Raw genomic sequence first — 15,224 nt, 5'->3', positions numbered from 1 at the left:
TATGGCAAATGCATTGGTGGAAAACTGTGTTTAGGACCTCCCTTGAACCCTCTTTTATCTTTGCACCCCCTAGACCAATCACTGCAAAGCAAAACTTTGCACCATCTGCCAAAATAGAATTAAGAATAGGACTGTAAAGTTTGAGTAGATTTGTCAAATGGGCACAAAATTATTAATGCTGAAAAATCTGAGGAATTGCTGTCTCTGGTAACCCTAACTATAACTACAGAGCGGCAACCGCCCACTGTGTATGTATATATATGTGTGTATGTGTGTGTATGTATATATATATATATATATGTTAAAAAAATAGGTTTGGTGTATTTGAATGAATGTTTTGTAAATGCGTTTGAGTTGATTGTAGTGGTAGCTGTTGTTTTGATAAATGTCATTCAGTGTTGAAGTAAAAGTGAATGCATGGTAAGTGCATTTGTTATAGTGGAAAGTGTATTGCGTGGAGTTAAATAAATGGTAGTATCCTACAATCAAGGGAAACTTGTATTAAAAATTTTATAGCAATGTAGCTGAACCTAAATTTATAATAACATAGTGATCACCTCTGTGTCTGTTAGATCCATGTGTGACTTGGATTCAATAAAATATGAATGTTTTGGTTTACAAATTACTAGTGATTTTTTGTGTTTTCAAAAGCTTTTGTAGACTAACATATTCTGATAACTGCTTTTTTAAATGCCTAGCATGGCTGTGCCTATATGGGCTTGTGCAGTGGGTTGTAAGTTTCTTTATCTCTTTGATTTACATTGCATTAATGTACATCACTTGCACTACATCGGTTACCACTAAAACATCTACACGCACACATCATTATATTTACCACTATTTTGTCAGGGTAATACAATAGCGTCCCCTACTTACATTTATTTAATTTGTTTTCTTATATTGGATATTTATGAATTCCTAACTATTACTTATTTTATTTTTTTGTACTCTAAACTTAACTCTTAATAATTTTTACAAATACCTTTTTGGCATTTTTACATCCATGTTTTTCTGTGAACCACTTTTTGATCTCGGTTTTTTTCTATTTGGAATCACTTTTTCGATGTGGGTTGTTACAGTGCAGCTGTCAAACACACCTATTGGTTTCAGTATACATAGAATGGCTTTGTGTCCTCACCTTTCGAAGAGATGTCGTTCTTCAGCCAGCCTTTTTCAGCCATTGGCTTCAGGCTATAAATCAATTCTGAGCTCAGCCTAGTGGAGTTCGTATCACTCACCTAAAGGTATTGAATGTTTCTATCCTTCCACCTCTTCTGCCTCCACCTTCTTACTTTGCACTGCACGAGAAATAGTTCAAAACTATTGCCTACTCTTTCCTCCTGCTAGCTCCTTCCTGTCGATCTCACTCTAATTTGCTAACACTGCATGTGTTAGCACATTAAACCCAGACTGTTGGCTTTGCTAATATAAACTTTTTTTGCATTGTACTTGTAGATAGCGTATGGGCATTCAATATAGTAGCCTGGGCAATATGACAGAGTGTAATTGTGTGTTAGTATTATGAAGTGGTACACTCTGCGATGTATTGAGACAGTTAAATGATTTTGATGTATGTATTGCTACCTTCCCCACTGATGATGCAGCAATTAATATGTAAAATACCATACATTTTTAAAAGGAAATTCAAATATGGTTACTATATACATAATGTTTCACACGTGTTACACATACATCTCAGCAGCAGCATTTCACTTTGTATGTGAAAGAAATCTAGTTTGGAGAAAGCCGCGTTTTCATATTTAATTTAAACCTGAATATGGACCAATTTCATTATATATATATAGATGACCTAATGGTGGTCACCACTAGGTAGTTATAGTTAGGACCTAGTTTCTATTAAAAAAAAAAGATTTTTTTTACCTGCCTATATCTTTGGCGCTGCTTGATGAATCTCCTCAAAACTTCCCCAAAAAGTTTGCCAGTCCCATCAGCTGCTGTCTGGAAAGTTTTGGGGTGATCTGTCCAGGGAGGGCTGAGAAAAAAGGGGGGCGGGGCCAAAACACATTTTCCTCATTCATTTTTCCACAGGGATTTTGAACTGTAATAGCGCAAAAATTACTGAACGGAACTACACCAAATTTGGCAGGAAGCGAAGTCCTGGTCCAGAAAGTGTGATCTTTTTGTTTTGGTGTAATTCTGTTCAGTAGTTTTAGAGAAATTAAAGAAAATCCAAATTTGTATATATAGGGATGCAAAGAATTCACGAACCGTGCCGATCTCGTACAGAGATCTGATTTGCTGATAACACTTCATCAACAGAAGTGTTGTCAGCCGTCTTGGGACTCGCGCAGTCCCAAAATAAAGTATAAAATAAAAGAAAGGGGCCAAGGTACGGTCATCACCCTGACACCTTAGCTCTGGTGTTGGGGTCCCAAAATGACCCCACCCCCACCCCTGAGCTAAAAAGCATTGTTTCTTGATTTTATGAGCAGAGTCGTGGTGGGTCCACGAATCCTCTCGTAAAAAAAAAAAAAAAAGCACGGTTTGCGACTTTTTGTTAGTCTAATGCCTCCGGGAGGGCCAAGTCCCAGGGGCTTTTAAAAAAAAAAAGCAGGGGCCCTCTCGATGCCCCGTGGGCTGCTTACGGGGCTTTCATGTATTATGCATGGGTAGCCGCCTGGCCCTCTTCTGCTGACCCGGGGACCACCACCTCCCCGGGACGTTGGGCTAATATTATTGTATATTAATAGTAGTTGAAGCGGGGGCCACGCGCGGAGGATCACAACCCCCGGTGCAAATTTTATTTTATTTGCGGGAGCTGCGTGGCCCCCCCCCCCCACTCTCCCGAGGACCCCCACCCCCTGGGGCAAATGTTCAAAAAAGGAAGGGGGTCCATTTGGGACCCCCGCACTCCGGGGACCACCACCTCCCCGGGGATAAGTCCTTGTTGGAGGGGGGCCGCGTGGCCCCCCTCTTGGAGCTTCTAATCGCCCTGGTGACTGCGACCCCTCACGCCGGCTCCTGCTATGTCCGGGTGTGCCCACTCCCGGACATAGCTGTTTGCTGTGGTTTGCCTGCAGCTCTTTCATGTAATATGCAGGGGGCATCTGCCTCCCTTCCGCTGCCCCGGGAACCACCACCTCCCCGGGACGTTGAGCTAATATTATGCGGGGGACCACCCCGGTACAAAATGTAATATATTTGTGGGGGGCCGTGCAGCACCCGTGCTGCCCCGGGGACCACCACCCCCTGGGGCAAATGTTCACAAAAAAAGGGTGATCCCTATGGGACCCCCACGCCTCAGGGACCACCACCTCCCCGGGGATAGGTCCTCATTTGAGGGGGGCTGTCCGGCCCCCCCTCTTGGAACCTCTGATGGCTCTGGGGACCACTACCCCCCTAGGGCCAATTCCTGTTATGTCATGGGGGTGCCCACCACCGGGATATAGCTGTTTGTTGTGGCTTGACTGCAGCTGCAGCCAAGCCACTGCAAACAGGTCCCGCTGTCGAACAGCAGAGCTTTCATCTCTGTCGGAGATGAAATGCTTCAGCAAGCCAGTAGCTGCTGTTATATGCAGATCCATGCTTGCTGAAGCAATGATGCCACGAGGGAAGTCTTAAGGCTTCTCCCGCGGTGCCAATGAGCCCGTAAAGGGCATTTTATTAATAAAAAAAAATAAAAAAATATATATATATAAACGTATACTTGAACATATTAGAGCTGTGCAAAATAAGGATGTAAATTATGCTCTGGCTAAACATCTAGTTACACATGAAGGGAAAAATTGGATGAACATGAAGTTCTTTGGGATCGCGACCATTGAGCATAATGAAAGAGGAGGGAATCGTGAGCTTAGGCTTAGACGTTTGGGGTCTAGATTGATAGTACTACTTAAAACAAAGACTCCGAGAGGACTGAATGGTGATGAAGAACTTTATTATCACCTATGAGGGTACAAACTATAACCATTGGGGTATGGTTTGTGGTTATAAAAGAAATCAGTGCAATTAGAGGCCATCCAATGAAGTGATATTATTAAAGGCCATTAAGTACTTAATGGTTGTGAGGTAATAGACATTAGGTCAATCTTATGGAAGAAAGAGGTTGAAGGTATAGAGATTGAATGCATTCACAGGTATCAAGATGAGCATTATGTCTACATAAGTTCTTAGATGTATAGAGGATGATAGATATATGTGAAATAATGAATATGTCGCTTTGAATACTATACCAAGTATATATAGCAGATTGATAGATACCAGGAAGACAAATGTCCCGGGAATTTGGTTAACACCATTACTCTCACAATGCAAATACTTTTCAGTAATATATTAATGTATAAGATACAATTATCAGTCCAACATCCCTCATTTATGATAGGTATGGTAACAGCTATCCCACACATATTATCCGTTTCTGAATATATGTAAACTACTATTAATCTGTCTTAGCTTTATATATATTTCTGTATTTAATTATTTAACTATAGTTTGGATGTTTAATAACAACAGAAAAGTTTAAGTGGGTTTTTATTATGTTTTGATTGTCACAAGATTTTTGTAGGGGACTACGTGTCCGAGAATGCACTTGGGTGGTGGTAGGAAAATGATCTATAAATAGAGACTCATGGGAAGGTTTTCTTTGTAAACTGTGATCAAGACCGAGAGGTTGAAACGCGTTGGTGGTGTCTTTTTACACTTCTTTGGATAGAAGCAATAAAACTCTCCTGGAGTGCAACGAATCAATTGTTTGACAATTGTTGGTGTTGGAGATTGTGGAGGAATGGTCCTTTCCTCACGTTTGCACCCGTGAAATTTGCGCATCACAAGGTGGACCTTTGGATGGTGTAATATATATATATATATATATATATATATATATATATATATATATATATAACAAGGGACCACAGAGGAGCCCTTAAGGGCTCCCTAGTGGTCCCAGATAGCCCATAAATGGCTGAAAAAAAGAAACAAAAAGGGGTTTGAGTCCAGCTGGACTCTTTTCAAATTTTTTTTTTTTAACAAAACAATGTTTTTTTATACTTTTCTAAAAATAATACATATTTTTTAAATCCAAGAAAAATATCTCATTTTAAGTATATGAGATATTAAAGCCCCAAAAAACCTCTCTTTCTCTCTCACTTTCTTTCTATCTGCCTCTCTTTCACTCAGTTCTTCCACTCAGACACTTACGCTCCCACTCAAGTAACTCATGCACCCACTCACAGGCCCATTCACGGACCCTCATGCACTCACTCACAGCCACAGTCAGACCCTCACGCACCCACTCAGACAGTTATGCATCCACTCACACCCACTCAGACGTCACACACCCACTCACAGACCGACGCACATACTGACTCACCCACTAAAACACTGATATATGCACTTCCACACCCAGATAGACACTCTCACAGCCACTCTTATATCTCCCGATACTGCCTCTCATACCTATTGTCACACCAAGAGAGGTGCGGACAACTTCTGCAGTGCATGTGCAAAGGGCTGTGCACAGCATCGGGTTGGGTGGTGAGAGGGGTTGTCAGCTGGGACTGGCTGCAGGCCAGCCCCTGTGGGCAACCTCTACTGTGCACGGGACAAGGCTGTGCATAGCACAAGGTTGGGTGCTTATAGGGGCCGTGTGACTAACCGCCGCCAAGGGCCTTGCGCAGCGGTTGTTGGATTAATGTATAGTAATGAAAAATCCAAAGGTTACAAGGACATTATAGTTAAGTTCTGAATTTACTTGTACAAAACAATGGAAATTCAGCAGCTATAGTTAGAGTTCTTTCAAGTAAATATAACTTGCGCCCTAAGGTAACTATAACTCGTGCCTTCACCATGCACAGTTAGAACGTGTGGAGTAATTATCATTGATGACATCTTCTACCCCACCTTTCATATTATCACTGCAACATTTGCAATAAAATGTATTGATCATACAACTGTGAATAGCGAGGGCGCAAGTTATAGGTACCTTAGGGCGCCAATTATAGTTACTTGAAATAACTCTTACTATAACTGCTGAATTTCCATGGTTTTGTATGAGTAAATTCAGAATCTAACTATAACATCCCTGCAACCTTTGGTTTGTTCAGTGTGTATGTATGTATATATACATATATATATATATATATATATATATATATAAATATATAATATATATTCCTAAACCTTTTATGGTTAGTGTTTTTTTTTTTTTCTTATCTCCAAAACCTCCTGTGGCATGGGGACACTGCACTGCTTTTATATACCTGTATTGTATAATTAATCTGGGATCGAGGCACCGCTCAGCCACAGGAAGGCAGGGCCAACTCACTCTCTGAGTGGGCCAGCTCTCTGTGAATGGCATATCCTAGTTTTCACCTGTGTGCCCTTTTCCCCCTTGGCATGCAACGCCTGCTGCTGTACAGTCTGTCTCTTCCTTCTGAGTGGTGACTGACAGCTACAGGATAGGATCCACGGCTCCAATGGAGGAGGACCTTGGAGTCGGTGAATAGGGCAATCTCCGCTGGCCAATCAACTTCTCTCTTTAATGAGCGGTTACAAGTAGCTAGTCTGTGTGCCAACCTGTTGTATGTCGCAGTCGCCGACTGCATTCACTCGTATGTTGCAGCAGCTCACATTTTGCTGTGCTGTGTGCACGCTTTTGACTGTATATGTCGAATTCCAGCAGCACTGTGTCAGAATATGGAAACCGCTCACCACCTGTGTCCGATCGTGGGAGCAGTACCTCTTCTGTGAACGTGGAAGCAGCTTGCTGTCTGTATCAGTTTGTGGTGGCAGCTCGCCGTCTGTATCAGTACGCAGCAGTTGTTTACCACCTATCGGTATGCTGAAACACGGAGCCACATGTATCAATATCTGACAGCTTTAAAATGGCCCACTTCCTGCTGGCACAGTGTTGATTAATAAATACTTAAAAAATCGTAAATTTTCAGTATCGACTAAAACAAACAGAATTAGTATTAGGGATAGTTTTCATGCGGACACAGTACGTCTGTGCTGCCTGCCATTGTGTAATTTAAGCTATAATGAAAACACAAGGAACTGCTCACTTTTCTCTTCTGTTTTTGTGTTTTTTTAAATCTATATTCACTTGTACATGGACATTTTTTTCAAGCAGTGGAAATGACAAATGTCAGTTCATTCGTTGTAGTAGAAAGATTCGTTTATTGGGAGTTGACCCTTACAGTCCTGTCTTAGTCGGGAGGCCAAGGGCTCATACAGCCTTTGCCTTTATAAAGTAAGACCTGTTCATCTCATCACTGAGAACTGAGTATCCTCCGACTAGGATATCTATTTGGTTGAATTCTGTCTTGGTTTAAGAACTGTTTGCGCCGAATACACTTCAAGGCACTTCTACATAGCCCATGTTTGTTTATAAAGCTGAGGGATATTGTTACAGGATGGTGGGGTGGATACGAAGTTAACTCTGTGTGGCACCTGAGTTTTTCAAACTTTGCACTGGAAAGCTTGGATGTGGATACAGGCTGCCATTTGTTTTGCCGGAGTAAGATCCTTATGAAACCGTGTGTCACTTTTTCGTGGAGTGGTGCTAGGAGCACCACTAAGAATTATGTGCGACCTTCTGTTGCTGTAGCTGGTTTTATTGTTATCAATAATTAGCAATTGTACAGCTAACAATCTGCGGTTAGGATGGAATTGAAGCACCTTTTGGTAGTTTGGTGTATAATTTGAACGTTCATGAATTCTAGGTTGAGCATAGCAGCGCGCAAGTGCTGTTCTTTTCGACATGTTGTAATCTATTCTGAGGGCTTTAATCACACCCATCTCATGCCCATCACATTAATTCGTTCTTGCCTGTCAAACATCCCTTGATGTCGTTGGTAAATGCTTTACATTTGTCCCGCCTTGATGCTGTTTTGTTACAGCCTTGGAGACTGGCTCTGTTACATGGATTATTGCACAATCGGCCACCTAGCTTTGCATCAGCACACTATTTTTTCTTTTGCCTCGCAGCGAAGAGGTGAAAAGCTATGTCATGATTGTAATCTGTGACATTGCGATCTGTCAAGACCTCTGCAGTGGGTGCATTAACCAACTAACTTGAGTACATTTTAGCACTAAGCGATAGCATGTGCTCTTGATAACCTCTGGAGGTTCACCAAACAAGCACATAGGATAGTTCTAGGCAGGAATATGGTGAAAGGTGTTGTCTTCAAAATGGTGGAAAAGATTTCATGACTCCAGACCCAAGCACTTCACAGCCTCAAGCTTGATAACAAAAAACACCTAGCCTTTGGATGTAAATTGGGCCTCTGCAAATTGAGTTCACTTATGGCGAACTGGATAGAAAGATATTATAGCACTTTACATGAGCACCAGTTACATTGCACATTCATTTGTGGTAGCAAGGGAAGATTAAGTGATTTGCCATGAATCACAGGATGTTGAGCCGGCGACAGGACTCAAACTCTGTTTCCCATCTCCAAGGTCAGCAGCTCTAGCCCTTACGCCATATCCTCTCCCCTAGGGTTCTTTGTCTGGTGCATGTAGGGGCAGTTTGGGAATAACTCACTGTTTTAAATATAGTGCTTGGTAATACCGGTTCTGCCGTTTCATAGCACTGCAAAGCTTGTGCCATTCTTAACAAAATCACTACAATTCATTTGCAATTAAGCTGCCTCTTTTGTTATTCTCTTTATATACAGTCAGTGTTTTTAAAGGTTAGGCTGGTATTGCCAATGTGGAGGAATAATTATTTTAAAAGTTTAACATACAGAAATATAGGACTGTCCTCTTTTCTTTGCCCCTAACTCTTTTGACCCTCCCTCATTCTCAGAGTTAAATGTCACAAAGGTGCCTCTTTGTGGCGTGTTTGGTGCAATAAAAGCTTGGGTAAACACACTAGAAAGGGTTGCATCGCTAGGGTATCAAAGCCAGTCTGTAGTCTCCAAACTAAAACACATTGGTAAAAGACATTGTCATTTACAATGCCAATAGCTCTAACTCTCATCAATGCAAGACCTATTGCATTGCAAATGCTTGTTATACTTTTTTTAACGTTTGAACTTTAATGCCACAAAAGTAAGATTGCATGTTCTCTAGACTAATATTTATTATTGCTTGAAACAAGTTTGCATTATCTTGCTGGGTTTGCGATATGAGTGAAGGAAAGGACAGTAGCACAAATGGCAATCCCTTATTGCTGTGTGGAACATTTGTGACATTATATAGTTTATTGGTCTATTGTACGTAGGTGGGTGTTATTTTGTACATGCAGCTGTCTAAATGTTTGTAAATATAGAAACCTTCTCTCTTAGTGCATTAAGAAGAAACATAAAGCTACTTTGCAGTGGATAGTTTGATGCACACAATCATATTCCATTGGGCAAATCAGATTCTTAGGACCACTCAAGTATAGACGGGTAGGGTTCTTGGAACGACTCGGCTGTAGACATCTGTGAAGTAATTAATCGTAGAAATGATACCCTTCTTGGAACTCAACTACTGAATGGCAGACAGTGTTCTTTGAGACATCCATCCATTGATATTATATGGTTTTTAGAAGTGGTTAACAATGAAATGGTAGTCTTTCTACAGCATATGACCATTGAAATTTTACTGTTGCAGCAAGCACCCATGGGCATAATTGGAAGGGACCCATAAGGCAAAAGGTTTAATATCGAGCATTGAAATGAGATCAAGCTCACATGCTGCATTATTGCATACCTGTTCATAAGCATGCATTAAGCCCAAACCTAAAAAGCTTCCGTAAATATCTTCACCCACAAATTGCTCTGGCAAATCAGTATTCACACATGACACCTGAATCATGAAGCTAGAATGGTTTGGATAGCTTTATAAAGAGGATGGTTTCAGTATTGAATCCTCTGATAATGCTAATCATTACTTCAACACAAAGATGGAAACCCAAATCGTATAATTTCTATCAGCATAGCATATTATGCTAATAATAGAAATGAAGTCATGTGTCATTATCATGCGCAAGGCCATGACACCAGTGTGGAAAAAGTATAGTGTTATCCAGGAAAGCTTATAATAAGTATCTTTAGTGTACCTTTTCTATGGCAAGTACCTAGATGATGGTTAAGAATTAAATACCTAATGCCTAGGAACTTAAATACTTCTGCATCATTCTGGTTGACATGTCCTCCCTAGTGACCCAAGGGATGTGGGGGTGGAGGTTGAGGGAGGGAGGGCATGGAATTCTTGAGACCCATGATCCCTGTGATATACCGCCTTGTATTTTACTCATTCAAATTGACATTCACTCCTATTCACAGATTTTTCATAATAAAGCTATTCAAATATACTTGCAATTTGTGCTTCTAGTGTGAAAGCCTGTTAAGCATCTAAGGAAGGTCCCATTGATGACAAAGGGACCCTTTGTATCCTTGCAGTCGCACATTCTTCAAAGAGACAGCCGCGATCAGCAGATAATCGTCAGCGTATCTTGTGTGTATGTGTGTGTATGTATGTTTGTACATATATATAGTGTGTGTGCAGAAAATGCAAATCACAAGTATATTTGAAAGAACGTAACAGCTTCTTGACACCCTCTAGATTCTTCTTTTTTTTTTCTTGAAGGATTACCTTGACACATAAACAGACCTCACTCCTGGCACATCACAGTCACTGGCCTGTTTTATGGCACAAAGAGAAGTTTGAAAGCCCCGGCAAACCGGGCTACCAGGCTGCCATGATGGCCAGACAAATGGACATTCTCGTAGCCTACTACACATCAGCGTAGCTTACCCAAGTATTCAAAAGGGTAGGGGCAAGTGCTTCATCATAATGAACATGAATCCTTTTTAGGTCGAGCCTCCCAGTCAGCGCCCACGTGTTGAAAGCTCTTTCTCGTGTGCTTCGCCCCTTCACTATCTTTCCCTGTCTAATTGCACAAGATCAATCGTGGGCTTACCAAGAATTTACAGAGGCTTGCAGTACACCCATTGCTTACATTGGTTGGCTCTGTCTCTCATATTTGCTTGCTTCCTTCCTATTCATTGGCTTTACTTGACCTCGCTTGTCCATCTTGTGTTTGTCCCTCCCTTGGAGCATTGCCTCTTTACCATCTCTTTGATTGACTGGCCTCTATCCTTCACTTTTAGGCAACTACTTTTTGCTTAAGAACTCCATGAGAGTGCATGTTTCCAGTTTTTTCCCTTGTGTTTCCTTACCCCGCGCTCCATGTTGCTGTCTCCGTTGTGTTGCAAGCTCTCTTGTGTGCTTCTCACCCCATCTCTTTTCAACTCCCTTGTCACATCTTGCTTTCTTGCTCATGCGCTGCAACTCCTGCCCAATGTTGCTGTAGCAGGAATGCTTTTTCCCTCCCCTGACCATTTCTTATTGCTTCTCTCACACACATCTTTTTTGCGCCCCAATCCCGCTGTCTTTTTAATTTGTAATTTGTATTTTTTGAGGGGGAGACCAGGCAACACCCTGCTTCCAGTCTCTCCTGTTTAGAAAAAATATTTAGTGCTTTATGTTTTTTATGTTTCTCTTTATTAATCCATTTCAGATTGTTAAATACAAATAAATGGTCATTGGCAAATCCAACAGGCCCCAAAGGTAAGACCTATTGGTTTTGCCAGTGCTTGTTTTAGTTAAGAGTTGCCCTTTCAGCTATACAGGGTTTTCCTTACTCAGGTGTATTTTAGATGTTATGAAATATCTGCACTGTAATTACTTTTTTTTATTTACTTATTTATGGTGGGAGTTCATATTTATGGTGTTTAGAATTCTACTGGGAAAATACAGTGAATGATTAATATGAACAGTATTGCTAGCTTGCATTTTTAATCTAATATATGCTCAAGAAAGTGGCATTTTAATATTGCAATCAATTTAATTCTCCCAAAGTGGAATTGCTATATTTCAGTTTAAAATGACTGTAGGGTAAATAAGATGTTGCCAAAAGGAATAATTATTTTATATTCGTATAACCTAACCAACAGACATGCCGATGCACTATTGATACTAGACTGAACACTCAGTATAGTGGAATAGTTTGAAATTCAAGGTGCCACACAAGACTTGTCGTACAGTCGAAAACTAGACTAGAGCAGCACAAGCTGCCCTTATGTGTGCACGACATATCTATTAATCAGCTTCAACAATAAAGAGGCCGTGCAGAAACATACATAACATTATGGCTAAATTGAGAGACTAGATTAAAGTACAGGTGACGTGTATTGAAATCATTAACTTGTCTAAGCATTTGACCCATGTCTTTGTATAAAAACTTGATCTGTCAAGGACAGGCAAATTACATCTTTATGCCCTGGCATTCTTGTAAACTAAACAGATTTGCAAAATTTCATGAACCAGAGCAGTCATCAAGGACTAGTCTAGGATGACCTAACATAAGAACATGTAGGGTCATAGAATTTTTGTTAGAAATTGGGTCTCTAGATGGCAGAGGTATGCACCCTGTCCAAGTAGAGGCAAACAATCCTAGGCAGGGTAAGTCAGATACGCCTGTGCTCACCCTCTGGTAGCTTGGCACAGAGCATTCAGCCTTAACTTAAGAGACAATGTTTAAACTGTTTGTGCACACTTAATTACAGTAACACAGTGAAAGACACCACAAAAAGACTCCACACTAGTTTAGAAACATAGAGAATACTTATCTGAGTACAACAAAACCAAAATGACAAAAATTCAATCAATAGAAGTCAAGATATGATTTTTTAAAGATTAAATGTAAAAATAGTGCTTAGAAGTCACTAGCGACCGAAAGGTTACTTGCCGTTATGAGTGACCGGTGCAAATCCAAAGTTCAAGCTGATTGCGATGGAGGGCAGGCCGGCTATAGAACCCACGAAAGGGCCATTGAAAAAGTAACTTGTATGGAGGAAGTGTCAACATTTAGGAGCAAATACGAAGGTGATGCATATTATTTTCCACGCATTGGGTGCTGCCTCAGCATCCAAATACATAGAGATGAATGCACTGATAGTGTGCAAGCAGCACAAAGTGTCATCGAGCCGTTCAGGCTCTGGATCTGTTGTTGTTGAGCAGCCTATGCACTACGTGAAATGGCGATGCATCGGTCGCGACCGGCGCTGTGATGCCAATGCATTGGTTTTTGTGGAAAGTGGCTGCAAAACCCACTTCTGAGACCCTGGGCTGAAGGCACACCTCAGGCAAAGGTAGGTCTCTCAGATGGCAGAGTCAGAAGCACCAGGAGAGTTCCAGGCAGTCTTAGATGTCCTTGGGACTGAAGGCGAACAGGGGGCAAGCAGGCAAGCCCTTGAAGAAAGCTGGGTTCACAGCTGTAGAGAAAAGATCTAGTCCTTCTCACTCCAGGCAAGAAGCAGCAGGCCAACACAGCAAAGCAAGTAGCAAAGTGGCAACCCCTCCTACAGCACAGCAAGCAGTAGGCTAACATGGCAATGCAGTAAGCAGAGAAACAGTCTCTCCTGGCAACACAGCAGTTCTTCTTTCCTGGCAGAATATCTTTGGTTCCAGCAAAGTTCTGATTTGGTGGGGTTTGGGGTCCTAGTACTTATACCCAAATGTGCTTTTGAAGACTTCAAAGAAGCCTTTGAACATCACAGGGTCTCTGCCTTTCCTTTCCTGGCTCCCGAGGCTACGGGACGTATGCAACCTTTCTGTCAGGAGAGGCACAGCCCTCTTCAGGTGTGTCGGCTCCTCCCTCCCATCTAGCCCAGGTTGACCCATCAGCCTGATGATGGGCCATCAGGATGCAAATGTCACACCCCAGCTCCATTTGCCCATAACTGTCTAGAGCGAATGCACAAAGCCCAGCTATCATCCACCCTAGACGTGTATTCAGCGACAGGCAGAGGCACAGAATCATCAAACTATGAAAATGCCAATTTTCTAAAAGTGGCATTTTCAGACTTACAATTTAAAATCTTACTTCACCATGAGTTGTGATTTTAAATTGTAAATACAGAAACACCAAACTCCAATTCTCTATCTTTTCCCAATTGGAACTTACAATTAAAATATGTTTTAAGGTAATCTCGGTCACAGATCTGAGTTTAATCCATCATTCTTTTGCTCGCCATGCTGCCCCCAGTTTAGACCCATCCATATGCAAATCAGTCTTGACCCTGTTCCCCATGGGAACAGTCCAGCCCGAGCTGCCAGCCCAGGTCCTCCTTGGGCCTGAAACAAGCATCCTAGGACTGGTTTCAGGGTATCGCCCTTCATCAGCCAGGCTAGCTTAAATACAGTGGCACAGTGATCACGGGACCCACGTCTTGGCATACCATTCCCACATAGGGCAAATATTCTAGCCATCATTTTACGAGGGACACAGGGCTATGCTTGCTTTGATGGAAACAGACTGTTAATTACATCTGCACACTCAAAGGATGAGGTCCTTCAATGAGTATGCTTCCAAAGGGAAGATGTTGCATTACTTTCCCTGCATGCCTAACCAAATTTTAGCTTGGTAGATTAGCATCTATGTTCTGGAGCTTGATGTATATGAACACAGGAATCACACCAACAAACCCAGCTGTCAAAATGGAGTCATGAGACGCTTTTTGGCATGGTTCTAAAAAGGCTTTGGCGATATAGCCTTTGTCCATTCATGGTCCAGATTTGTGTGTCAAGTTTCCAACCTGGAGGCTTCATGCTGTTGATAGATGGGTGGGGGGAGGCATATTCTGCATACTTAGCTTCTGAGCTAGAATGTTTCCAGAACGTTGTTACCAATGTCGACCTTCTGGCTTCCCCACAACCTTTGCTCATGTGAAAACCTGTTCTAAGGAAGGATCTTCTTTCAGGAAGGAACTGTGTTATTTAATAGAGTACTAATGGCCCATAATCCTCCTTGTAGTCAACCCTTACAAAAAAAACAACCTTAGACGGAGATAATCTGTCCAACTTTGATTGGTCTCAAAACTGCCATATTTGCGCAAACGCACTTAGTATACTTAATGTTACTTTGCAGAAATATTTTGAGGACAGTTCCTTGATTATTCTAGACTATGTGTGAGGATTTAGTTGATAATCTCTTGTGTCCAGGATGATTATAGGATTGAAGTGGTGGGAGACTTCCTACCATGAACTTTAAACAGCAAAGAAGTTTGGTAACATCTACTGGTATAAACTCTACCCACACTATTGCAATGGGCTTGATGTTATCCTCCCAAAGTCCTACAGCATATTACACTAAGATTGAGGAAGTAAGTTTCTGTCATCTATGTATGTTTTCCTGCATTGTCTTCTAAAGCAATTGGTTTCTTTTTTTTTTTCTTTTTTTTTTAACTTTTACGTCTAGATGAAATATT

General features: G+C 41.4%; 1 protein-coding gene and 1 long non-coding RNA gene across 7 annotated transcripts in view; one reads left to right on the top strand and one right to left on the bottom strand.

The window, feature by feature from the left end:
* MITF (melanocyte inducing transcription factor) overlaps nucleotides 1-15,224 on the top strand; it is a 654,150-nt gene that overhangs the window by 11,068 nt on the left and 627,858 nt on the right. The window lies entirely within an intron of this gene.
* The window catches only part of LOC138259174 (uncharacterized), a 234,490-nt gene that overhangs the window by 58,033 nt on the left and 161,233 nt on the right, over nucleotides 1-15,224 (bottom strand). The window lies entirely within an intron of this gene.

This window comes from Pleurodeles waltl, chromosome 9 (assembly GCF_031143425.1).
Source record: "Pleurodeles waltl isolate 20211129_DDA chromosome 9, aPleWal1.hap1.20221129, whole genome shotgun sequence".
Taxonomy (NCBI): Eukaryota; Metazoa; Chordata; class Amphibia; order Caudata; family Salamandridae; genus Pleurodeles; species Pleurodeles waltl.
The sequence above is the reverse complement of the archived record's forward strand: the minus strand, read 5'-3'. Positions and strand labels throughout refer to the sequence as shown.